Genomic DNA, 25,556 nt, shown 5'->3' with positions numbered 1-25,556 from the left:
CTGGCTACTGGTTGTTATATTGTCTTGCACATTAATACAAGTGCAGGATGCTTTCTAACCAATTAGCCTCATAATGATAGTTATATATGAGGAACAGGTACAATTCAGTTTAGCATATTCTGTCTTTGATAGAATCAAGCACAGTTATGGCTTCTCATAAATAATGGTCATGTCATCTAACCATGACTGAGCTTGGAAAAGAGCTGTATTGCAGAACAGATTATTTTTTAAAAAAATCAGAATTATTTTCCACTCTAGTGTTTCTCATTCTTTTCCCTGTGGTACTCTAAGGTACATGCTTTTTCTCAGAGGTACATGCTTTTTCTACTTGGGCAGGCCACATGCTAGGTTCTGTACCCAGCAGAAGCACTATTGCTATGTGTGCCAGCAGAACACTAATAATCACAACGGGCATTTGCCAAGTATCTGTTTGTGATGGGGTAAGTGGTGCTGCCAACTTGCTCACTTTTGGATGGCTTCTGCACAATGGAAGCAGCACTGGGAGTCGGGCCCAGGCTGCTCCTTGGTCTAAATGAACAACTTCAGAAAAGTGTTTGTACAGTCAGGGTCATTTTGGCTTTTTCTCAAAAGAATTGCCGTCCTTTGCTGAATACTCGTTCTGCTTGATTTTGTGTTTTTGGAACAAAGGAAACTTCCAGTGACCAGTCTGCTTAATCACCAAAGCTTATTCCCTCTTTACTACTAGTCTGTATTGGGTTTCCTTCTACTCCAGTACATTGCATTTCCAATCGCATCAACCCCTATTAGGCTGTCTTCCATTCATAGTAGATTAGATTCCCTTACACTTCGCTGCCTAGCAGGATTTTTCTCTCCATAATGTACAGAGTATTAGGTTCCCTTACATGGGTTGCTGCTTGTTAAGTTGTGTTTGGTGCTGTGTAGTATCGAATTCTTTATCTCATCAGCAGTCGCTGGGTTGCTAATTACACACTCACAGATTCACTTCTCTTGCACATTCTCTGATGTGCAGCTCTCCACAAGCTCTGACCTCACACTTCAGTGCCCCAGGCAGTTATATCTGCTCACAGATTCAGTTTACTTCAGCTGTGAGGAATCACGCATCTGTGCATCAGAGCCCATGCTGAGTGGCGCAGCATTTACAAAGGAATGCAGAATAACCTCCGTCCTCAAGGAGTGTAATCTCCTGGAGTGAGGCCAGGGCAGAGCAGTCCATAAGATGAAGGACTCTTACATGAAGGGTAAGTGTTGGCTTTATTCCGTTTCTAGAGCCCATTTGGTATTTGGCATAAAGCCGTTTTAAAAGGCAGCTTGTTCATTATAATGACAACCCTTTCTCCCATAATGAAAAAAATTAATACAATCGAGTAAAAAAACATCTAGGAGAATCCACTGAAATTACTGAGAGAGTTGAGATAAAACTTTTGGTCTTTTAAAATACTCTTTTACCAGTCTTATTTTCTTAGGGACTTAACACAGCATGAGAGCTCTAAAAGATAGTTATCAGGCAAGGAGAAATAATTCCTGTGTGCACTGTTCTCTAACATGCCTCGACATGCTTTGACATAAAATATTGCACAATTTATTCATCCCTGGAAGTTAAGGATGCAAAGTGGAGTGAGTCATGGTTTCCCACAGGCATCAAGAAGCAGAAGACACATTAACAGTTGGAGTTTTATCTCTCAAGAGTCTCAACTTGGGGGTAAACTCACAATCTCACCTTTCATAGTGGTGTGACTATTGTCTGAGTCCTTCCTCATGTGGCTTCACATTCCTTGACCCCTGCCTGTGTTAGGCCTTGTTCCAGGTGCTTTACTGTAGCAGTCCAGTAATTACCACGAATGAACCTTCCTTTTCTGCATTCGCTGTAGTTAAAAAAATCCAAGTTTACTGGCAACAAGGGGATGTGTTTTGTGTCTCTTTCTGCCAACTCTACTGGAGTGTTTCATTAATGCCAAATTTCTAATTTGATGTGAACTGTACTGATAGCCTAGTCTGAAGCTTGAAATAACAGTGATTTATAAAGAAGCATAGTAATAATTAAAGTTATTTGACACAGCCATTAAATAAAAACACAGATGTTGGTTGATTACTGTATTTATTAATGATTCATTTATTTTTATTTCTGTGCATTAGTGTTTTGCCTGCATGCATGTCTGTGTGAGGGTGCCAAATTACCTGGAATTGGAGTTACAGACAGGCATGAACTTAAATGTGGATGCTAAGAATTGAACCCAGTTCCTTTGGAAGAGCAGCCAGTGTTCTTAGCTTCTGAACCATTTTTCCAGCCCCTAATTTATTTATTTATTTTCATATATTTTTAGGACAGGGTCTCATTATACAATCCTGGTGTCTGGAACTCACTAAGCAGACCAGGATCATCTCCAACTCGAAGATTTGCCTGCTTCTATCTCTCGAGTGCTGAGATTTAAGGCATGCTAGACCACCCAGTTTACTATTTTTTCAAAAGGTTTTTTTTCTAATTTTTCTTTATTCTGAAGAACTTTATACATGTATTCAGTATAAAGCCATTATATTCATTCCTCAGTTCTCCCCTCCAATTCTTCTGTATTATCCCCAACAATAGCCCTCCCAAGTTCATGTCTTTGTCGGTTTTGATAACCCCCCGGGGTCCATTGAGTGCTGCCCATATGTGCATGTGTGAGGGGCCACCCACTGGAGTATGGGCAACTTACCAGTGGCCACATCCTCAAAAGAAACTGATTCTTCCTCTTCTGACAGTTCTAAACTGCCAGTAGCTCCTCATTAACGAGTGCGGCCTGGGGAGCACCTCTCCTGTGTATGCCAGAATTTTGACTGATCTGTTCTTGTGCAGGATACTACAATTGTGTGTGTTAAGGAGGATGATGGCCAGATTGGTCCATAAGACAGTACCCCAAAGCACTTCTCCCAGTCTCTTGTGCCATTTTTTTAAAATCCCTGGAAAGAAAGAAACCAGAAAATAAGGCAAAATGGAAAGCAACCGCTTTGTCAATATATGCAGCTTTTATATCTACTCAGATATAGTGCATGTTCAAAACACAGAGTATAATATCCATATTTCCTAATCTAACTTGTTTAGTATAAAGAGATTTTGCTAGGATGGAACAATGATGGCAGCATTCAGAATTCATTTTCTAAAGGTCTGCTACAATTGGAGCATTTGGACATAGCATTGTTTCATTAGAATAACATGTTCATCTTCAAATAAAATGTCCTTTTGTTTGACCAGTAAGATAGGGAGATTTTCTTTTTGGAAACGTACTATGCTTTGTAGTCTTCACATGCACATCTCAACACAAAGCTTCCCCTTTCCAAATACGATTCCCAAACCTTCTCTGAGCTCCTTTTGTGTAATGCTATCTTCCTAATCTAACAAATACTCCCACCAAGATGTGCACTTTCACAACTCAAAATATTTCATATTTGATTCCCTTTTGAATCCAAGACTTGTGATCCTAGCATATGGAGTATAGATTCAGAGAAATATTTAGTTGCAAAATACCCCCACTGTTTCTTGGATATGCCTTATTTAACAACAGAATTTCCCACTTTTCTCCTTCTGCTTGTTTTTTTTTTTAAATCTATACAGACCATAGAATCAGTCACTGCCTCAAATCCAGCCACCCCCTTCACAGTAACAGCATAATGGTGAACATTCTGTACATTGCCTGTGACTCACGTAATCACCATGCGAAATGCATCATTCATAAATTGTTTAGTGCGACCTTTTGCACAGTAGCACTAATTATTATTATCACAGAAGCCCAGTAAACTAGACTGGTAATTATCAGGGATTTATTTGAATGGACAGCTAAGCTATTCTTGGCAAGTTAGTCAAAGCAGTTGTCATGACAGCCATACAAATATGTCTTTTGAATTGGGTTAATTAGGGTAATTAATATCTGTTATTTGTCCCCCTTTTCCCAAGGTATTGCCTAAACGTTATCAAAATGGGGGAAGTAAAGTTTGAACAAAAGTTTGAATCCTTCTATGGAAGCTACTTTTGAAGTTAATGAAAGCTCCCCACCCTTTAGAGGTGACTCCCCTAGAGAAAGCCTTATTTGTGTTGTATTTCTTCCTACTCTTGGATGTTTCAGAGTCCGCAAGCACAAGCCACACTGAAAAGGGATGGAGTTAAGAAGAAGAGCTAAACACTCAGTTCCCTGAGGCCACTGCTTTCCTTTCACTCAGTCACCTGTGAGAGCTCTCAAGGGACAGTCCCTCTGGCTCCCACTTTTATCATAGCCCTGCTTTGCTTTTTGGCTCATCTAGAACTTTCCTGCCTTGCTCTACAGCCTGGCCACAGTATCAGTTTTCTTTCCTCATTTTTTTTTCCTCACCAGGAAGTTGGGAGTTTTTCTTACCTGGGTTTCTTCCCCTCTGAGGTTTTCCAAGTTTTAATTTATTTGGAGGCCTTTTGTATTTAATGCCTTAGGGATCATGCGATGTTGCTTGAAGGTGGTTTTGCTCTTTTTTTTTTTTTTTTTTTTTTTTAAACAAACAGGATGTAGCTGTGAAGATCTTTCTCCTTTTGTTCCCCATCCCCAACTAGATAGACTGAAAGTCCAAGTTTCTTCTCTGTAATCTATGAATGTTAAGTTGTTTTTCTTCTGTTAGTGTGAAGACGAGGAAGGCAAGATTTAAAAGAAAATCGGTTTCCCTTAATGAGGTCATTTTTTTCAGAGGATGCTATTGTTCATAAAAGGAATTGGAGACTCCTGGTAATGGTTTTAAAAATAGCAAATTTACTTCCTATGTCTTTCCTAAAATAAGAAAGGATAAGAGAAGCAAAGAGAGCTAAAGACATTGTTTCAATACCTAACCTGTGTCGCTTAATGAATTTATTTTTCATGTATTAACTAAATTAACCCTTACAACAGCTCTAAGAGCCTGGCAACTACTAGTATCCCAGACTGATATTTGAAGAAACTAAAGTATATGTAAATTGTGTAAATTTTCTGATATCTCACATAACCAGAACTTGAGTTCAGCAAGGTCTTTGACCCAGGGTTCTTTGTCTATACCAACTTGAACACAACTCACTCCAAGCTTCTAGGCTTTTGCAAATTCCAGGTGACTTGTTTATGAACAGAATTCCCATTGAATAGAAACTCATTCTTTGTTCTCTCTCTCCCTTCCCCTCCCTCCCCTCCCAGTCCACCTCTTCCTCTCTCCTTCCCCCTCCTCTTGGAAGTTGGTTACAAACTGGAGTTCTGCTTGACCCACAAAATTCAAGTTTGGGGCAATTTTACTAAACAACTTTTAACATGGGGTACCAGGTTAATGCCTTAGAAATGAGCCAGCGCACTTTCTCCCAGTGCCGTGCTGGAGTCTCACGAACAGGGAAAGGCAGTCCCTCTTTCTGTTTTCTGTATAGGTGCCCTGTTGGAAAAGACAAGGTAAAGTGTTACTAAGAGTGTCTTAGCAGCACTCAAAGAGTGCCCGGGATATAAAGAAGGTGGGCATGGTTAGGTTCTCTCTGAGCATCCTTGTCTTAGTAAGTTAGCTATCAGGTCCATGCGCTTACATCTTCGAAAGTTGAAAACAGGAAAGAAATGGAAAGGATTTCTAGGCCCATTTCTACAATGTATTGTCACCAAATTAAAAATGGGTGATTGTATCCTGCATTTAACATTGAAAAATTTAATGCAACCATTTGCCTACTCCATAAAGAACATTCATTCATTTGACAAATATTTATGGAAAGCTTAACTTCTGTTTTCAGGGCTCCAAGTGCAAGGAATAAATTAACATAGATTCCTAACATTATGATATAAACATTGTAGTAAAAAGACAGGGATATTACAGTCAGTAAGGGAAATACAATGCTATTTTGGAAGGTAAATGTTATGGAGAAAAATACACCAAAAAAAGGTGATAGTGCAGAGTGGAGAACATTCGTAAATTTAAACAGACGGGTTAGGTACATACTCATTTTGTTTCTTTTCACTTTACACAGACTCTCTTCCAGTTAGGTTGATGGTTCTGTTACTCATTAGTTCTACTCCTACACTCTTGTATCCTACTAAGCCCCTTTAAGGACTAAAGAGATGGTGCCTTTAGAAATCTAGAGCACAATTCAGGAAACATTAAAAATGATCACAGAGATAATTGTTCGCAATCCTTCTAAGTGCGATAAAAAGCCATGCTCAGTGCTAACACATAGTATTCATTCATGGAGGCCAGTGAAAGGCCATAGGTAGAGCACCAGACATTTGGACTCACTGGACACCAGTGGAAGGGCCATTGCATGATAGCATTGCCAAGGTGCAAGCTCTAGCCAGATTAGGCTGTGAAGGGAGATCTTGGAATTTGTTATTTCAGTTGTGTGGTTGCCATAATTGCACATAGGTACCATAGACCTCTAGCCTAGTTAACCCCTAGCATTTTATTTTAAACATATGCATCTTTACACAAACACATAAATGCACAACCTGTTTTTGAAGCAAATGAAAGGCCTTTGGATGTGGTGAGGTTGGAGCTGCTGGAAAGCAGACTTAGGAGAAGGGCGAGCATTAATGAAGGTAATGGCTGACTTTCACAGCAGAGTTACGGTTTGTTTGTCTCTTGTTCTTTCCCTGTGCCTCCAAAGCTTCAAAACCCTTTAAAAATGAAAAATTACAGCACAAAATGCAACTTTTTTATTTTTAAACTGTGGAGAGCAAAGTATTTTAATGAGGAAATATATTATTCTCCTACAAACCAAGGGCTAATAGTCTGGAACTGGTACTTTGGCTCCCTAAAAAGTCCAACAAGACAAGCCAATTATGGACTCTGAAACATTTTTATTTTTAGTTTCTTGTAATAGCAATTCATTCTCTGCTATGGTACATTAACTGGGAAACCAGTTGAAATGAGAGTTTTGGCACCTTTAGAATAATTGACTATATTTACTGAATTCTTAATAGTGCAGAGAGGTGAGTGGGCGAGATAGAAGAACAAAAGACTTGTCCAACAGACGTGCATATAGAAGAGTTTTGACTTTCAATAAAGGCCAACAAAATGGGTGTCTATGCAGTATAGTTCATCTACCATTTTTTGTCTTTCAGTTTATTAAGTAAGCAATAGATTGGTTTTGTGGCTTTCTATTTTTACTGTGATATGGAGTTGTTTTAGTGAGCAGGACTAATTAATTGTTTATAAGTGAAGTTCTGGAAGCTTCCAAATATCTACATTTGAGCATATTGATGACATAAAACAAAAGAATTTCTTTTGTTTGATAGATCGGTTATTTAGACTTTCAGTCTACTTTTCCTTCAGTGTCTTTACTTGCCTGTCTGGTGATCTTTTTTGGAATTAGTCTCTGGTGCCAATTTAGAGTGGAGCTGATAAGGAGTCTTTGGAAATGCACATATACTGTAATGGAAGGGCTAGCTAAAACAAATGCAATCTTAGCTCTCATTAATGAAATATATATTTTTGTTTATGGGGGACATCAGCCCCTCTGATGTCTTTCCTGACCAGAATGCATCTGGACAATGATGTTCGCTTCTGGATGCTTTCTCTTAAGTGGAACACTCATGGGCTGTAAAGAACTTTAAACACGGTCAGGAAATGAATAAAGGGTGTAGAGATCAGTCCTTTGTCCATTGTGTGATTGTGAGATTTACTCTTCTGTTGTGAAGTGCTCTATATCACATTTCTTTATTAAAAAAACAGGTGTTCACCACGGAGAATAGAAGAATTCTTGGAGGGTAGGACTGGTGGTTGTTATGCTATCTTCCATCTTCTTGACACCTGCTGTAGGTTGGATGTATTCCTCAAAATTAATGTGCTAGAAACTTGATCCTTGTTGCAGTCCTATGAAGGGGGACACCTGAGAAGTTCTTAAATCACAAGGGTGAAGCTCTTGTAAGGGGATCCATGCCTTTATTGTGGGAGTGGGTTCAATACCACAAGAATTATTTTCTTATAGGAGGGCAAACTTGTCCTGCTGTTGCTCTCTGTCATCATGTGATACCTTCTATTACATCATGGCAAGAAAACCTCAATCTGATGTTATCATTCTGTTCTTAGCTGTTTCTGCTTCTAGAAGTGTGAAGAAATGAATTTCTGTTCTTTATACAATTTCCCTGTCTCAGGTATTCTGTTATAAAAAACAGAGTAAGATAACACTCTCTGCAGACTTTTAATGGCATGATTTAGGGGCTAGGAAGGAAGTAATGACTTAGGAAAACCTTGGATGTTGACTTGTTTTCCTTTTAGAGCTATTGAGAGCTGCACAGCATAAAATATTTCATTTCATACTTTTATATAATAATACCTGGTCATGTTCACCTACTTTATTAATACTCTTTCTTATTTTCCCTACCCCCTTTCCCATATCCCTATTAGTTCCATGGGAGAAAATTTTGAGGGTTTTCACTGTTATACGTTCCTTTTAAAAGGCACATGTAGTAATAATAATAACAATAAACTCGAATTACAGAAGAAATATCAAGCTATGAAAACAATTTCAAAAGGCAAATCTTTTGAAATTGTTCATTGTCACAGAGTTCTTACTCTTTTTAGAAAACATGGAACAGTGAGCAATCACTCATACTTTTGTTTATTCATTATCTTTTCATGTCTTTTTAGGCACAGCAGAAAAACATGGGGAAAAGGGGAAACAAAAGTATTTCATGTTTGCACAGCCACACTATGTACATTATTGGCCTAAGGCTTTAATGGACATAAAGATTCTGTCTTCAGAATCTTCCAGACTCTGCTATTCCTGCAGAAAAGATGCAGAGACACCATTCTGTGTAACCATTGTGTTTATCAGTGAGCCACAATTTCTCTTGCTTCTTGTGACTTTCCTTTGTTTAAGGCATTATATAGGATGAGTTTTCAGATGTGACACACAGTTCATTGGAGAGTGACAGGATGATTAGGGCTCAATCAGTACATGCAATGCATGAGGGTGACCCAATAGCACTTGAGTTTCTTTTTGGAGTAAAGACACAGAACCAGTCAATCAAGAGAAGAATAGAAAAAAGCATCCATAAGAGCCACATCCCTAAACCATGAATAAAGGGAGAAGAAACTGCTGTCTCACTTTTCCATCAAATGAGGTAATGTCACAGCTATCTTGACTTGTAGAGCTAAGAGCCCATCTGATCCACTGAGGAAAGAGAAGGTCTCCACCTACAGGCTACTGGCAGAAAGGGCTCCATTCCCCCCTTTTTATCTTGGGGGCTAGAGTCAGTTTTAAAAGACTTTATTCAAGCTAGGGTCTACTTGTCTCAGGACTCATCCTTATGCAAAAACTGCAAGAAGAATTTGAAAGTCATGAACATTTGACCACCAGAGAAAACCTTTACTGGCTCAAAAATAAATCTCTAAGGTTTAATTAGCTAACCCTTCGGACATTGATTTTTTTTTCTTTTACACTAGTATGGAATTTAACTTGTCCTCCAAACTTTAGAGAAGAGCCAACCCAAATCCAGCTGGATTTGTGGTTGTGGAGAAGTTCCTTGATTTGGATAAGCATGGCTTTTGCTCTTTCTTTCTCCCCCATACTGTTATCTAAGTTAAAAAATCGAGCTTTAGACCTAGAGCAAAGCACTCACCTTTTAACCCAAAGGTCATTCCCTGTTCAGTTCTCGAATAGGTTGCACATATCTGAAGGCAGTTTTCATGGCACATGCTTTCTAGGGTCAAGGACTTCTCTGCTGCTTTCTTCTTCTCTGCATATACTGTAATTGTGGATTTTATGTTTGTTTTACCCCTGCTCCCAACTCAAAAGTTTAAACCTAAGACCTAATACAATATTATTAACAGGTGGGGCTTTGTGGAGGTAGGGTTATGAGAGATCTGCCTTTATCGATGGGATTAGTGCCCTTATAAAAGTACTTAAAGGATTAGCTTGTCTTTTCTGCCTTTCTGCTTTTTACCATGTGAGGACACAGTATCTGTCTTCTTTGGAGGATGCAGCAGCAAGGTACCATTTGGGAAGTAGAGAATAGCTCTCACCAGACATGCAGTTTTCTGGCACCTTAATGTTGGATTTTCAGGCCTCCAAAACTATGGAAAATAAATTTCTGCTCTTTGTGGATTATTTGATCTTAGGCTTTTTGTTATGGCAGTATAAACAGACTCATATACCATCCACAGAAGCACCCACAGCATTGTGTTGTAATTTCCCCTTCATTTACTTCCAACCACATGGCATTAAGTGTACTCCTTGAGGACAGTCCATATCCTTAGCACTGACCACGGAGTCTACACCTACTCTTAACAGGATCTGTTGAATTGCAAGAATTTTTTAGCTTCAAGCTGTCTTAGCTATTTGTTCTGCATACTCAAGGACTTTCAGAAAGCAAGAAGTTTTTTATTTGTGAGATCTTGGAATGATTGATCTCTTTTGCTTTTCCTTCGACCCCCTGATTGCTTCCATCTACTCTTTGTGCCAGAGGATGCCTATAGTTTGCACAGACACAGATCTTAAACATTGTATAAGAACTTCTGTGACTTTAATGTTTTTTGACTTGGACTGGTCTTTGTCATTGTTCTTAGTATTATATAGTACATTCAAATCTGATTAATTGGGACTAACTGGGGTGACGGCCAGTCAGAAGGATAGACAAAAAGTAAATGCAATTTTATTTCTTTCAAGTTCACAGAGTAATAAGAAGTAGACTAACAAAGTCATTGCCAGGACATTTTGCCAAGTAGAAGTCCTTGGATCTGTTTTAATGAATAAACAAGAGTGATGTGCAATTAACATATTTATTATTTGTAAATTGCTTCTAAAGTACTTTAATTTATTCTCTTAAGTAGTTTAAACACTTCCCTTGTAAACTTGTTTGTATTACAATTTGCCCAGCAATCCTTCTAAAATCGTGTAAGGCAATCTGTTTATATCTGAATGATCATCAAATATGAACGAGTGAAGAACCAACCCCAAAGGTGTGACTCTTGGTGAGTCAAGTAAGCCTGTGTGCATATTCTTAGGAGGTGGACAGAACAGACTCTTCCTTTCCTACCTAGTTGTTAGTCACCCACAGTTACCTTCCCAGTCCTATTCTGAAAGGAAACGGACTTTCTGGATGCAATATTTAACACCAGTCCATCCCCTTTAGCCAACTAATCCCAGAGAGTTTCCAGTGAGGCAGTAAAAATGAGAAAATGTACCTTTTGTATAATCTCCCTATGATCAAACAACCCCCAGTGGGCAAAATTAATAGATGATACTATATTTTGATTGCAGTTTATCTCTAGCAATTATAGATGAGCAATTTAAGTGGCAACCAAGCAAGTCATTTGCTAGAATGAGGCTGTATTTCAGAAGTCTTTATCATTCCAAATCTCCCTACCAGTAAGCTAAAGACAGTTTGTTTCCTTGGGTGGATCATATATTCTCTTTCTACAGTTTCCCTAGGCACAATTAGTTTTCTTAAGTGACAGAAAATTGACAAAAAGTGATTTATAAATATCATTTACACTAAATTTTACTTTTTTCCCGTGGAAAATTTAGCTGAGAAGACTTTGAGTGCTAGATTTTATTCTTCTTTGGAGAAACAATAGGAGAAAGCTGGGCAAGTGGAAAGAGATGAGCCATGCAATCAGTGTTGGGAGAGATGAGTTCTGCTTAGGTCTCGGTTTCTGGTAACTACTTGTGCTGCATTGGGCTGGTTGGAAGATCTTTGTAGGCTTGTTATCTTGTATCCAGAATGCTAAGGGTGGGTGATAAAGTGAGGGGTATGGAGAGGGAGAAAAGAGAGGGAAGAAAGGAGAAAAGATATTAGATAACTGCTAAAGTTGTATTGAATTTTAGCTATCTTTGAGTATATGGTTTTGTCTTGGTCCTGAGACCCAAAAGGAATTCTTCAAAGTTCACAGTAGCCAGCATATCATTGTCAGGATGCAGCGTTGATTTAAAAATCTTCCAAATGGTTTATTTTTTTTTATATTTAAAAATTTTCATCTCCTTCCCTCCTCCTCCCCCCTCCCTCCCCTCCTCCTCCCCCTTCCCTCCCCTCCTTCTCCCCCTTCCCTCCCCTCCCCTCCACCCATACCTCCCCTCCCTCCCTCTCAAGGCCAAGGAGCCATCAGGGTTCCCCACTCTATGCTAAGAAATAAACCATGAGGAAAAAAAAAAAGAAAAAAAAAGAAAATACCAGAATGAAATCAATTATTTCCCATCTAACTTAAAAACTATCTGAATGAAAATATACTGCATAATAAAAGTAACACCTAATTATTGTTATTTAATACACCTGAAAAAAAATCTTCCAAATGACCACATTTGGCAGTCAAGCAACTGAAGGCTCTAGTATGAAATAATTAATATTGAATAAAATAGATTTTTTTTAATTTATGAAGGATAGATTTCAAAAGGGACTATAGATTGAAAATGAAAGCAGTAAATCAACTAACTGGACTTCTGTTTCCTATTCTTTATAAATTTAGGGGACACATACCTTGTTTGGGAAGCAGGGAGTTTTAGATTCTTGCTCTGATGTTGTAGGAGGCCACTTGTTTCATTTTCAACTTTTCAGCCCCCAAATAATCACACAGAAAGCATATTATTTGCAATGCTATTGGTCAATAGCTTAAGCATATCTCTGGCTAACTCATATCTTACATTAACCCATCTCCATTAATCTGTGTATTACCCTGAGCCTGTGGCTTACTGGGGAAAATTCCGGCGTCTGTCTCTGGCGGGGCTACATGGCTTCCTTTTTTTTCTCCCAGCATTGGCGTCAGAAGTGGGATTTTCTTTATTAGCCAATGGCATTCACGGCATACAGAGGAGAATCCCACATCACCCTGACTCTTCCGATATTTGTCTACTTTGTGGATTCAGAAACTCTGTGAGCCTAAGTTCTCTCATCAATTTACAAAGAAGAATACTGTGTTTCTTCACTCCTTAAGACTTACCAGTTGACACAAGGCTCTGTAAAATGGCTGCCATATCAATACAGGAAGTTTTTCAGAAAATAATGTTTTTATAGCTAGTCAGTGAGATCTCTAGCCTAAAAGATGTTTTATATTCTATTAGATTATAAAATGTCCTCCTTGAAGAATTATGTTGTATTCAGAATGATTTGTGTTGCATACTTGCATATTAATAGGAACAAATTGAGGTCACTAGTATTTGTTTCTATTAAATTAATTTGTTCAAATGAAATTTTTGTTTAATTAAAAAACAAATTAGTATTTGTTTTTTAGTATTTTTTAGGGTTAGGGTTATAGGGTTATGGTTAGGGTTAGGATTAGGGGTTAGAGGGTTAGAGTTAGGGTTAGTATTTGTTTTTTAAAGACTTCTAAATAGTATTTTGAACAAATGAAAATGATGGAAAAACAGATAAGAAAATGTAAAATTCAGATTTTGAATTAAGCCTTTCCTTCCTCCTGTTTAAATTCTTGAGAATTGTTCAGACACACACCAGTCTCAGAAACAATACATCAAGCCGGGCGATGGTGGCACACGCCTTTAATCCCAGCACTCAGGAGGCAGAGGCAGGCGGATCTCTGTGAGTTCGAGACTAGCCTGGTCTACAGAGCTAGTTCCAAGACAGGCTCCAAAGCCACAGAGAAACCCTGTCTCGAAAAACCAAAAAGAAAAAAAAAAAAAAAAAGAAGAGAAACAATACATCAATCTTGGAAAAGCATATAAAACTTGATATTCCTGATTTAGTCTCCTGAAGAGACAAGTGAGAGATTTCCCTATCTCAGATAGCCGGTTAATCAGCTGACACCAGTTTGTGAGTACCTGCTCTGTACAAGTAACACTTACAAGCCCTGAAGATATAGTCCTATCCTTGAAAAGTGTCTGTCTCAGTGGGGGTAACATGCAAATAAGCAATACAAGGTATTCTGTGATACGAGAGAGAGAGATGAGTATATTACTAAGTGTGCCACGTTTCAATACCAGAGATGCTGAGTCACAAGCCAACAGCTTTCCTCTGCATTCCTGCTGCCACTAGAACTTTCTGGTGCAACAAAATGATCTACAAACAGAACTGTAGCCACTGGCTGCATGTGACTATTGAGCTCTTGAGACTCAGTTACTATGAGCAAAGAAAGAAAACATAAACTTCATTGTGCTTTTGTTCATTTCGATTTCAATTGTTGCATGCTTTTACCCTATTCCATAGTGCACCTCTGAAGGAGTGGGCCCATAGTTGGTCCTGAGTAGTCTCTGGTGCAGCTGTCCAGTCCTTTAATCCTGTTTTCCTACCCACAGACCAAACCAGCCTTGCAATGGTTCATTTCCAGCTGACAGCTCTGAATTATGCATGCTAATGTGCTTTACTTAACCCTGGGATGAGGGTATTTTTTTTTTGTAAAGAAAAGATATTCGTGACAGTTAAATCATAACAAAGGAAGGAAATGGGGCGAAAGAAAACTAGTTTATAACCGCTTTTAAAATACCTCAAATCTTGCCTTTCACATGATTTTTGATAGTGTGAGGTCATTTCTACTCTCTTTAAGCTAGTGCTCTCTTTCTCTGTCCCTCACACGCACACATGCGTGCGCGCACACACAGGCACAGACACATACATGCAGCAAGTCTTCTATGACAAAAGAAGGAACTAGTACAAGAATAAGATAATATATCTCAGCAGGAAAATGTAGAAAAATGTATTCACAATTTTCAGTGAGAATTTAGTTAGAAGTAGAAATAAATATTCAAGAGAAAGCGAGTTTATGAGCTGATAATAAGATGTGCCACATGTCTGTGGAACCACAGTTTTAGAAAACATTTGCACGCACAGTATTCCATTTGACACTAATAACAACTGTATCACGGTGGTTAGGACAGACATTTTCTTTTTCCAGTTTATAGATTTGTAATTCAGGAAATTGAGAATTAGGAAGATTCCATGATGTTAACAAGCCTAACATCTAGTAAGAACCATCTTTTCCTTTATTTCAAAAGCTTTCTGTAAGTTAAAAACGTGTTCTATGATCTTTTCTAAGCTTAGAGCCATCTGTGTAAGCCGTCTCCTGGGTGACTTTTGCCTTAAGTATAGCTGGTTATACCAGGCAAAAGTAATTTAAACATCTGAACATAACATGTATTGTTATTTCCCTCATGAAAAAAAGTGTGTGTGTGTGTGTGTGTGTGTGTGTGTGTGTGTTAAGGAATAACTGCCACATCTATTCGTACTGATATAAGACCAAACCAAATGTCTTTTTTTTTAAGTGGACACAAGAGCTGGGCATGGTTTAACATATGTGTCATCCTGGCACTCGGGAAGCAGGAGGAAATGAGTTCAAAACTGGCCTTGTTTACATGAGACCATGTTGCACAATAGACCGACAGAACAAAATAGAAATAGACACAAATATTGAGCTATCCAGGATGAGGAGTGAGTATACTAGCTAAGAATGAATGAAAAGAAAGGAGCTCTAAATCCACTTGAACAAAAGATCAGAGAAGAGCTGGAGATGGAGGTCGCTGGTAGAATGTGGGCAGAAGAAGGCAGACATACATACATGAGCCAGTTTGAAGGGCTGTCCGCTCTAACACAGCATGGTGTTCTGTTTCTGACAGTCTTCTTCTTCTTCGTTTTTTTTTTTTTTTTTTTACAGCTGAGTTTGGAATTCTTCCTGGTTTTTGCTGCTGGGAATCTGATGATAGAGGAGGGAGAGTAAGGAGTTCCCCCTCATTATTTCTTAATCTTCCTTCGGGAGGAAATTGACGTAGTTGTGTTCACTGCCCTTGGACTTGTCATGTTTAAGCATGCTGGGGATTTTTTTTTCTCTCCAAAGTAGCGTACTCAGTCAGCCAGTCCTAATTACTTCCATTTTATTGCTTTTCCCAGAATCTTAATGAGGTATGGCCTGGTGGTGTGAGCATGGGACCTGGTGTGAATAGTCTCAAATTCTAGTTCAGTGCCTCTCTCTGGTAGAGAGGGCGAATCTCTTCAGTTCATCTGTCATGCCATTAGGAGAGTTAATAATATTTATTTAGCTCGTGGAGGTAACAAGGGGATTAGCTAGTTTGTTTTAGCTAAAAGACTTCCAGGAAAAGAATGGCAACTTTTGTGCATTGTGTTCATTTCCAAACGCTAATTCTTATTAATAGGAGGCGCCTGGTCTATTACAGGCATCAAGCACCTCAGAAAAGTCATGCTGGCTGAATGATAAGCAAAATTCTTCAGTTCGGTGCCATGAGTAGAAAATGTAGCTACTGTCAGCCCTCGTTTCCAACTTGGATATGTGGTTTTTGCTTGTCTAAAAATAATTCCTCTCCTTCATGGTTTTTGCAGGTTTAGTAATTCCCCTCTCTCCAGCAGCCCTTTGTATTTACTGTTACTGGTGCAGAATGGCTATTGTGTCTCAGCTGTGGGGGGAAATGATCCCCTTCTGTAAGAGCCTGTTAAACCTTTTGGAAATCTCGTGATAAAAGGTTCCATATAAATACAAGGTGCTTTAGTAATTGTTGTGCTGTTGGTTCTTTCCATAACTGCATTACAGATTGCTAATACTTTGACAATTTCAAGCTGCTGATAACATTAGCTGTTTTGAGAGGTGCAATAATGGCCTTCTCCATGCATGGCTGGCAGTACTCTGCATCACACGGTAGCCTTTTGCTGAATTTATATCCTCAACATGTGTCAAATTCTACACGCCCTCCTCCTTCTCTCCCCTCTACCATATAAAAAATGAGAGGGTCTGTTGACATTTGGGAAGACAGGTAGGGGGTTTTTGAGAATGACTTAACATTTTCACCACAAGTTTTGAATGCTCTTATTACTTCTCATTTACAGCTCATAAAGTTTCTCCCCCTAATACTGATTTCCTGCAATGCTTTCTTTTGACACCAGAAACCGGGAGCTACAGTGGGTTTCATTCAGTACCTAATAATTTGTATAGAATGAAGTGCCCTTTATTTAAACTACAGTCATAATTAGGAGGTTGCCAATGTTAAGCAACCGTGCAGTCCCAATTTTGAGAAATGTTTATTGTGCCTCATTAAATTAGAAATTAGTACTTAAAAGTTCAGAAACAGTCTACGTACTTGTTTGCAGCAGGAAATACATGTGAACGCTGCCTGTGCACATGCTTCCCTCCAGTTGTCCCGGTTTGCTGAGACTCTACTCTGCTTGCCATAGCAGTAATCAGAGGATTTGCAGCCAAAGAGAACCATGGAGGGTCTCCTTGATCGCAAACAAGGAAATGATCTATTGTATCTAATTAGAAAATAGCAATACGAGAAGCTAATGCACTCATTATTTCTAAGATGGGAGATTGCTTCATTGTTTCTTGCCAGCATGATCACATAGCACAGACTTGAGCAACAGGCTGGTACAAGGGAAATGAATTTAGAGTGAGTGATATGCCAAAGACTGTTCCCCTTTTACTTTTAAATAAACTTGTGGAGGCGACCAGGCTTTAAATGATGTATAATCTGAACAATGGGATTGGGGTAGGAAGTGAATTTGGGGGTGTTGTTTTGGCCCACAAGGACAGGGCAACCTGCCACTTACCTTCCAAATATTTTGAAAGTCTTTTCAGCTGACAAGGCTCACTCAATAGAAATTGTACTCTGCAGGCAGCCAAGGCACTATAGCTGCTAAGTAGCAGGGAATTCAGAAACTGGTAAAGTAGAACTTGATGGGAAAGAATGGGCCACCTTAGGTTCTAAGAGTGCTGGGCTTTCTCTGAGCAGAGGAACTAAAGATCCAATGTAACTCATACTGTGGATCCCTAATTGTCATTGTTGGTGGAGGGCCCTAATATGGATTTTGTTTTCTTTGTATTTTTTGCAGTTTGAGGATCAAATTATTATTATTATTATAAATTGTATCTTTTTTATCATTTCATATTATAGCTTCTGAAATTGAAACTACTGCATAAATTACAGCAAGTTATCTTAGCCCACATTCTCAAGATGGTTGCCATTGCCTCCAAATGACAATTGAGATGCTCATTCCTGGATTCCTTAGCTCAGATGACTGGATCCTCCAGCTGGGTCTGGTGAACCATCTTAGTTAGTGTGCCAACTGTCAAGTTTTTTTTTCCTTTATCTAACTGAAAGACTACACTCGACTCACCCATTCATTAGAAGGAGCCAAGAAATGTCACTCTGAGTAAAAACAAGCATGAAACACACCGGTTCCTTCCCTGACGGAGCTATGAGTCTATATTTGTTTTCCTCCGCAGTAGTAGGTGATGCCAGGAATAGTGTTCCTGGTGGTTTTCTTGTCATTCTCATTGTTTAAGGCATGTTCCAGCTGAGTCAGTATTTAGACTGGCTGTAGTACTTAGCCTGTGTATTTGTTTTCTTGGCTTTTAGAGGGATGAAGGGTAACAGTTGGCACCTGCTTGTAAAGGACTTTGATAATTGGAGATGAAAGCATTCTGTGCTAGTGCCTGCCTGCAAAATAGCTTTAATGTGTCGTACCTCCATATTTGGGATGGTGCTTCATCTCCAGGATTTGCTCACATGTGGTTGGTTGATAGCTACTTAATCCTTGAGCTGAGTTTTGTTTATGCGGGATGATGTAGTTTGCCTTCCATGACTTCATTTTGTTTACTCTTAACCTGCATTTACTCATACTATGGCCTTATTGATTTTCTGTTTTTACATACAGTAGGCCTTAAGTGGCTCCAGAGAGCATTCTATAAGCACATCCTGTATCAGAGTGTATTATGTCCCATTAAAGACTCAGTGACAGGTTCAAGGACCTTATGCAGAAGCCTGTGTTTGCTTGCCTGATGGTACCACATTTAAACCAGTCTTTCAGCAGGATTTTTGCATTCGAATTGTGCAGATTTCCATAGAAAGCTATGAGGCTTGTTCAGGAGACCTTTGCTGGAAAAGGACATGGATTGCTCTTCAAAGGATACAACTTCAACCCAAAGAGAATAGCATTTTTTTTACTAGGACAACGCTATCCTATCTAGGTAGTCTGACAACTTGGAATGATGGTGAAAAGGATGCCATGTAGGAAGCTCTTTCAGTTCAGCTTATGTGTTAACTATGTAGTCCCTGCTAAACATTAACAGCCCTGTTCAGAAACTGTATTCTCCAGTTCTCTATCTCATGTGGAAAAGTAGGTGCCACACTGTCAGGCTGTATCTCACGCTCTACATAAAGGAATACTTATCACTTATCTTCTCATAGAATTTTTATCTACCCTGATTTAGAAAAAAAATGTCGTGTAGTATCACTGCCATTTCTAGAAAGATTCAGAGTACTGATGGGTTTAGATGGACAGAAAACACCACATCAGATTTTATCCCTGACAGTAGTATTTAGGATGTACATACTTATGAGGTTGAGGTTGGGTGAGATAAAAGAAAGAATTGTAGCTACCGAAGACAGTGTGAAGGATGGGAGGCATTCCGAAGAAAATGGGACCACTTTGGGTTAACAGAATTGGTCATCTACCTTCGCATGTGAGTAGTCTTATTCTTAACACTTCCATCTTTTCTCTGCTTATTCTTAAAGTATCACACGGGTTCTCGCTAACTGTCTAGGATTGTAGCAGATGGCATAGGTTCCTCAAAAGAGACCTTCTAGCCCAGTTGGGAGAGAAACTGATATGCTACATGTGAAATAGTCACAGACATTGAGAAAATGCACAATTGCATGTACATTATGTAATCAGAGTGTGAGAACATGGCAAGCATATGAGGTGATCCGTAATGGACACATATGAGACTTGAGAGAAGGTGGAAATGAGGAAGTGAAGGTGTTATACGGAAAGACTGTTTATCAAAGGTGGCTTTGTTCAGATTTAATGCTAATAGTAACAAGGAATCACTGCAGGACTGGAAAACAGAAATGTTGTGATGACAGCAGTGGGCAAGAATGATTATCTAAACAGCATTTTGCGCAATGGACTGAAGCATCAAACAATAGAAATGAAGCAAGAGTGGCTGGTGATGCAGACTGTGGCAGTGGTACTGAGGACAGAATCGGGAGTTGGTCCTAAAAATCTTAAAACATCTACAATGTTTGATAGTAGAGAGATGTTTCTTACATTTATGGTGTGTGTTATGCACATGTAAACAATTCCAAAGGCCATTATTTTCCTGTTTGAGTCACCCACCATGATCAAGTTGTTAAGATTCTGTTTAGTTCTATGAAGTACTGATATAATTCCTTAGATTGCATTACAGTGGCGTGCATATAATTATATGCATGTATGTGCAGATGGCTATGTGCCAGTCTCAGTGTGTGTATTTTGTCAAGTTGATAATCCCTGGAAAGAAGTCTATTAGTTTGAGAAGACATAGGCTACTTCTTACTCTTAATGTTTGGAGCATATTTATTGACTAGATGAATTAATGAGTTAATTCAACAGAATCTCTTTGTTTAAAAGCCTAGACAGTGAAAGGAAACACTAAAATCATTTTGGTTAATCTCACTTTGACGATGGATAGGTTAAATTCTCTAGGAATGAAATGATTAATTCAAGTAAATGACCTCCATGGGTAGAAAATTTAGCTTCCTCCTTGACAACACACTGTTCTTTATAGTCCAATTGTCTATATGTGTCTGTGTGCATGTGCGCACATGCATATACACGTATGTGCATGCAGGCAAACATGCATTCCTGCCTGTTTGCAAATATGTGTGTTCGTGTGTCAGAACTAGAGGTCAGGTATATATATAAAACACCAGACTTAGCTGTGGTGAGTAGTTTTCTTTTCTAGTGATAGGAACCCAGGGGTGGTGTCTTTTATTCTGCTGCCAATAATTTCTATTTTAACTGATGCTGTGTGGATGGATGAATCTTTGAATATACATTCTAGCTGGAGGCATGTTGGCTTTATCGCTATGCAGAACTTACGTATTCATTTTTATGTGTTAGGCATAGGAAGCAGGAAAAAGTCATCTGTCAATTCATCAAAAAACTTGTGAAAGGGTGGTCATTTGAGTATCTAAGAGAGTATTCAAACTTGGAAAAGGTTATGGGTCTTTTCATCATTAATCAGTGGACACAATTATCATTATTGGAAGTTAGTTGTTAAGAAAATAAGCAGCAATTTAAATCACTTTGCTTTGCATCTGATTCGGGGTTTCAGTTTCAAAGTTTGAATCACTAAAATGACTTAAGAGTTAACCATTGAAAAAGAGTGAATTACAGTTGTAATGCTTTTCAGTTTGGTGGGAATTGTAAGGTGCAATTTAAAAGACTTCGTTTTTGAAATACAAACCTTTAGGTTCGGAAAATCTGTTTTAACTCAAGTGTCTGAAACCTTTTTATAGCTTGTTGTAGTGGCCTGGGGATTTGTGCCACTGGGCAAAGAGTCTAGTCCTGGATATTTGCATTTATTGGGCTTCCTTCTCCTTAGGGTTTAAGTCTCTTCTAGTGATAAATGCGGTGCTGAGAGAGCTGCAGTCACTCTTCCAGAGACTAGGGCACAACTCAGTGAACTGGAAAAGTAATACAAAATGACAATTAAAGTAGGGCATTCTCTGCTTCCTTGAGGGCCTGACAAAGTGGAAGTAGTTGACTTCTGATGTGCCAGACTTATTAACATGGAAACATAACATATTACCCACCCCCAAAGTCTCACGCCACATTTCACATATCCAGAAGGATGCTGAGGAAAGTAGCAAACAAAGAAAGTACCTAAACAGGCAAAATACAAACCACAAAACCCAAAATACTGCACAAAAGTCCATACATTGAAGGCCATGTAATTTCTATTTTAGACCCTGTCTATCTCCGTGCTCTCTACTCAGAACTTATTAGGTCATTTTCTAGACTATGCTCAGACATATAATTTTATGGTTTCCAAGAACACAGTAGAGTAAAAGCATCCAAGATAAGATGGCAAAAGGGTCCTGAAAAGCAGCAACACTTAGGGTTCCCTTTCAAGTTAAAGCTGTGAGCCACCCAAAATTGTGTTTTGGGTGTCACTGAGGGCACAATTTAATCTTGCATGGTATTTTATGTTTAGATGGGTGTCACAAATAACCAAGAAAAGATTAAGGTTTTTTTTAAACATTATACAAAAAAATTGGTGATACATTTCAGAAACAAGCAGGAAAAGTTAAAGTGTAAGGTAGTTTCAGTTCTTAAAGGGGAAAATCTCTAACCTCTGGACATCCAAGCTATCTAGAAATACTCATTTTTTAAGAGCTGTAGGAAAACCAAGTTTTACTAACTCAAGACCAAGAAGTCTCCTCTTGGTGAATATCTAAGGGAAAAATGCTTCTAGTTAGAAAAAGAATTTGTGAGAGTATTGGGTGATTTTGAAAGTGACATATTTCCCATCAAGACTAGAAATTAAAGTTTGCTTTTGACCTAATTTTAATGTCAAAATTACATTTTCAGAAACAAATGTTGTTCTTGTCTCTTGCTGTGTTTCTGTGTTAACCTGGCTGTCTCATTAGAGATGGGGACATTTCCTAGTGAAGTTAATGTGACATTTAGAGAAAAATTCTCCTTCAAATGTTTCATGTTACTTGCCATTTAGAATACTTAGAGATGGGACTGGAATAATGTCAAGCAAATTTTGATTAAAAAAGACCAACCAGGAGCTAATATATTTACACACAAAAGTAAAACTTTTTTGAAAAGTCTGTTCCATCCTTCTATGGTTCTTTGTCCTACATTGAGATCACCTTGACTGATAAACTTACAGAAGTGCTATCATATGATCAACTGATAGTACAATATGACAATCGGCTTGTATGAGCAAACATGGAGCATTTAGACAAAGCCTGGAACTAGTTCTTTGTTTATGACATTTGGACTTCATCATGGAGGTACATCCACCTTACCATGGAAACTTTAAAAGTAGCATGGATTTCAGGCCAATTAGTGCAGCATTTTTGGTAGATGGTACTTTTTAAAACATTCCTGACATGATTCTGTTGTGCACTTGGGGCTGGGAAACACTCATTTAAGATGTGCAAGCTGTTCCAGTTCATTAAGACAAGACGGTTTCTTTCTCAAGGTGCTCGAAGTATCACTCTTCACTAGATGAGGAAAAATCCATTCTTTCAGTGCACAAGAATTGGATTTGAGTACACACCTGGACTCAGTCTGCGACAGAATTGTCTTTTGTATGCATATATGTGTGTGTGGTAGGTTTGCACGTGCATATAGACCTGAGGTTGATGTCAAGTACCTTTCTTAGACAACTCTCTACCTTATTATGCATTGGGACATGCTCCTCACTGTACTTGGAACTCTTGGTTTCAGCTAGTCTGGCTAGTTAGCATGATCTGGTTATTCTCAGTTTCTGCCTCCCAAAGGATTACAGGTGGGCTGCCAGGCTTACGCTTGGCTTTTCTGTGGGCCCAGGGCATTCAGAGTCTTCATGCTTGTACAGAATACTAAGACATCTCCTCATTCGGATCTAGAATTCTTGATGCTAATCAATGTAGATACGTAATATAATCGGCCTTCATGGCCAATTAACTCAGTTGTTCTGAATGTAGTACTCAAGCCAAAATAGTGGATTCTGTTCACGTGTGAATGATTCCATTGCATAGATTGTTCCTGTAATTGCAACCAAGATACTTCTTTAGGGACTGAAACTAACTGTAAAGGCAAAGAGGTGGAATAGCTCCATTCATTCTGAGAAAGTTGATTCTAGAATCTGTTTTACGAGGATGCAGCATGGTCCATCTGCTGCTTTGCATAATGGAACATCCTCATTTGGAGTTCAGAATTCACAAGACTGGGAAGCTTACTCATTAAGTTTGAAGAAGAGAGGAAATAGATAAAGATGATAAAGTTCAATGTTATTTTTCTACCTTGAATGTCATATCATACCTGTGACTTCTGCCAATGATTAGCCAATTTGTGAACCTTGGTGAGTGGGAAGAATTGTTAAGGTCATTATGACCAGGTCTTCTAGACTTCTCTACTACTAACTCATTGACAGTGAGTGGGATACCTCATGATAAAATAGATTATTCCCTAAGGAGTCAAAAATAGTACAGTCATCAGAGCGAATATTTGCATGATTATTCTTCTCTTTTCAAACATGTGGTTCTTGCACGGTGCATGGAAGTTAGGACATCACAATGCACAGAGACTTAAATGCCTTCATCTGCACACACATGTAAAATATTCTGTTGGAAAATACGTTTTCCTTAATGTGATGGTAACTTGGTATGGTGTTCCAGATTTTTCTGCAAGTACAATCAATACCTTCTTTTTTTCTAGTGCTTTGTGTATGTATTTTTTTTTCTGCTACGTTTCTTGTAAAGATTCAGTAAGTTTGGACAGAACAGGCATCTGTTTCTTTATGATAATGAAGTAAATTTCTGGTTCTACTTGTGATGTCAAGCTCCGTAGAAATCAGTGTTGGTGTGGAATCTCATCGTGAGCACTGATAAATGCTGTTGAATTTCTCTTTTGAATTCATGTTCCTGTTGTACTTTGCACAGGAGGAAACTGAGGCACAGAAAGTTAAATTTAGCAAAGATTGTTTAATGATACAGAGAAGTAAATCACTGAGTCCATCTCCTATGGTGATAGGGTACCATGGTTTTTATCAGGGGACAACTTGTTAAATTGAGTATTGCAGTGAATATAATAAAATAACCCACACTTAACACCATTTTGCCCATTGTGTTGGTTTAAAAAATGTTAGGTCAAATGTTTCTTGGTTAAGGGACTTCCGAATAAGTTATTATAGCAAATACTAAGGTCATATTTCTAACACATATCTCCACTAATTACTTATGTCACAATCTCAGCATTCACTTACAGATAATACAGAAAAATGGACTGACCATTTTTATTTTTATTTTATTTTATTTTTTTTCTTTGAAACTATTTCTTCCAATATCATCAGAAGTTACTTGTTATTTTATTTACACTAAAGGGTATCTAAACATTTAGACAGAAGCAGTGTAAATAGACATTATCCTGTCTTCAAGTGAGGGCCGTGTGGAAACATGGACATATGTGAGTAAGTACTGGACACTGGTGGGTTTTTGTTTCCTTCTCAGTTCTCTCTCCTTTTATCTTCCCAACTAGTTAGTGCCAGCTTCCTGCGTACTTTCTAGGTATGTAGGGCCCTTCCCCTGACTGTTGGCTGTTTAGTGTCCCTGTGGTAGCTGGGTCTGCTATTACCTGCCTCATTTTCTCCTCTATCAAACTGTGAATCTTTGAATGTCAGGATTGCATCTAAGAGCCTCGAGCAGTCAATGTCTGACAGGTAGTCATCTGAAAAGAATCTGCTATTTTGTTCTCTAGACAGCTATTGTATTTCCATTTCCAGGCACTTCCAGTTGAAGTGATTGCAGAAGGCCGCTAAAGAATGGTGGGAATAGCTGAATGGCAGGATGAGGGAAGAGATATGTTTGGGCATTTGGAGTTCATACAAAGGTTCAACAATAAGCTGTGCTTTTAACATTGGGTGTACGATCATGTTTTCTAGGACACTGACTTTAGTATAGATGTGTCCTTGGCTTCTATCCATTCTAAGACTGCCTCCCTTCAAACTGTCCAGATGCCCTGTGCTCAAAAGCTGTTTTCCCATCTCTTTCATTTTTCAGGTACCCTGCACTTGCTTTTGTAAAGCCCTTGCTCCAGCCAGCTACTGTACTCAGATTACACAGTAGAGATTTAATGATAGGAACTGAGACAGGGGCTTCCTTGCAAACTTCATGCTACACATGAAAGGCTTTGGTACCCCATGTGGACTGCTTT

General features: G+C 38.6%; 1 protein-coding gene across 3 annotated transcripts in view; it reads left to right on the top strand.

Annotated features, from left to right (window-relative positions):
- Positions 1-25,556, top strand: part of Pcdh19 (protocadherin 19) — a 98,020-nt gene that overhangs the window by 29,365 nt on the left and 43,099 nt on the right. The gene's annotated exons all lie outside the window — the stretch shown is intronic.

This window comes from Arvicola amphibius, chromosome X, assembly GCF_903992535.2.
Source record: "Arvicola amphibius chromosome X, mArvAmp1.2, whole genome shotgun sequence".
Classification (NCBI taxonomy): domain Eukaryota; kingdom Metazoa; phylum Chordata; class Mammalia; order Rodentia; family Cricetidae; genus Arvicola; species Arvicola amphibius.
The sequence above is the reverse complement of the archived record's forward strand: the minus strand, read 5'-3'. Positions and strand labels throughout refer to the sequence as shown.